Source organism: Vespa crabro, chromosome 5 (assembly GCF_910589235.1).
Source record: "Vespa crabro chromosome 5, iyVesCrab1.2, whole genome shotgun sequence".
Taxonomy (NCBI): Eukaryota; Metazoa; Arthropoda; class Insecta; order Hymenoptera; family Vespidae; genus Vespa; species Vespa crabro.
The window spans coordinates 8,347,116-8,349,615 of record NC_060959.1 but is presented as its reverse complement, the minus strand read 5'-3'; the positions used below and the strand labels follow the sequence as shown (position 1 = coordinate 8,349,615).

The 2,500-nt window shown below is 31.3% G+C and overlaps 1 protein-coding gene across 3 annotated transcripts in view; it reads right to left on the bottom strand.

Annotated features, from left to right (window-relative positions):
- Window positions 1–2,500, bottom strand: part of LOC124424482 (5-hydroxytryptamine receptor 2A) — a 120,474-nt gene that overhangs the window by 27,088 nt on the left and 90,886 nt on the right. The gene's annotated exons all lie outside the window — the stretch shown is intronic.

Here is a 2,500-nt window from a genome sequence, read left to right as displayed (position 1 = left end):
AAGAAAGAGAGGGAGAGAGAAAGAAAAAAGTATCTTCTGTCTCTGACGTAACCGAAATTAATCCAAGTTTTGATTAATGTACTTGGGTATACCTATGTATATATATATATATATATATATATATATATATATATATATATATATATATATATATAAGTATCTGAAAATTATTGCTAAACTAGAGAAATTTATTTCGTTGAAAGAAGAAAGGAAAATTATAGAGATTCATTTCCTTTGCTCTTATTCGATGAAAAATATGATCCATGGATCAAAAAAGGAAGGAGAAATAAATAATTGACGTGTAAATTAATGAAAAAATTTTCATAATAATTATACTTTTTAATATTTCTTAAAAATTTTGTAAAACGATTCATTTTACCTTTGCGTTCTTATCTATTGAATTATTATTTCCTTAAATATTTCAATATTTTTATAATGCAAATTCTACGATGAAAGACGACGAAAGAATACTTTCATATCGTATAAGAAATCGCTAGTATTAAAAATAGAGTTCAGAATAGAAATGGAAAATGCGAAAGAGAGAGAGAGAGAGAGAGAAAGAGAGAGAGAAGGAAGGAGGGGTGCAGACGAATGAAATGTATTTTATAAAATATGACCAGTCGAGTTGCGGTATGCGAAGGAGAATAAATATTTTCCGAAATGCTGAGACTCGGAATAGAAGTGACGTGTATAGAAAGAGTTTGGAAGAATTTGGAGAGTCGAAGATTTTAAAAATTTCTAAGAGAGAGAAAGAGAGAGAGAGAGAGAGAATTTTCTTGATGTAGTGAAATACAACTCGATGAAATACCAACATGCGATGTTTATCCCACCGACATATTTTTCTAACGACGATATTATATCGATATTATCTTGTGGAGAAGCATAAGACTGCAAAATATTTTCAAAAGATACGATTTAAAAAGAGAAAAATTATATTTGATTGATGTCAAACGATGTGTTATCGATCCTTTTGATTATCCAATGGATTTCGAAAATGATTAGCTTTTACAGATGTTAGAAGATTAACATTCGAAGCTTTGGCGTTATTAGAATGGTCATCGAATGACGAATTATTTCGATTAATTAACAATACGTTAAAACGTATGTCCTATCGTACCAATTTAATCAATCGATATCTATCATTTTTAATGAATAATTACTGTTACTATATATATATATATATATATATATATATATATATATATATATATATATATATATACACACACACAAACACATACACATATATACGTACACAGATTTGTTAGAAAATTATTTTCATTATAGAGTATTGACGAAATTTTAAGCTCTAATAAAATCTTCATTTTCTCTGACTAGAATCGATACGGATTATCGGTAAACTAAACTATGAGAATACTATAGAATGACGATAGGGAAACGAATGGATAGGTAGCCGAGAGAGAATATTCACTAAAGTACTCTTCTCTCTATAGCCGAAACTCTAGCGTTTACCTTCTTACACAGTCTTGTTTACTTACCCCTTATCATTCCTGAACATATGTACATATGTACACTCGAATGTACGTAATAGTAAAATAGTACTTACGTATACATATATGTATACATATATACATACATACATACATACATACATACATACATTCATAGTTTAGTTGATCAAATAGATTTACATACGTTCGATGATCAAAGAAGATAAAATGGAAGAAGAAAAAAGGAACGAACAAAAAAGAAGAAAAGAAAAGAAAAAAAAAAAAAAAAAGAAAAAAAGAAAAAAAGAAAAAAAGAATAGGGAAAAGAAGGAAGAAAAGGAAAAGAAAGAAATGAATTGTGGAAGATACAAAAATTCGTAGAACCTTAACGAATAATAAATCTTTACCCGGGTTATACCCTTTTTATCTCGCGTTGACGTATAAGCTGGACATATCCAAGCCGAGCCGAGTCGAAACATCGAAACTATCGTTTATGCTGTCCATACAATTTCTTTTTTTTTTTAGGTTTATAGGGCTGTACGACACCAAAAACGATTTTTTCATCGTTCGCATCGTCGCTCGTACCTTCGGCTAGTCATTTAAGCTCGGGTCACCAAAAACATTCTCTTCGATGTCCGGCTCATCTATCGTGTAGATTTATGTGCTCAGCTTACCACGGCCGTTGTTTCCGGCGTTGCTTTTATTCTCTTCGTCTCTCTCTCTCTTTCTATCTTTCTCTCTCTCTCTCTCTCTCTCTCTCTCTCTCTCTCCCCTCTACACTCATATTCCTTTTTTTTTTTTTTTTTTTGGTTCTCTCACCCCTCACAATTTTCCTATTCGGGTCAGCGAATATGCGTTTTCCGGAGCGACGGAAATCTAAGTAACAAGATCGCCCGATAACCTCTAAGGCGAGTGTATATTTTGATTATTGCCATCATAACAACCATGTTCACGTTTCGATTTATTGTTTATCGAAAATAAATGTTACGTTTATTATTGACATTCGTATTATACACTCGCTCGACGAACGTATTACGATGTCGTCACGC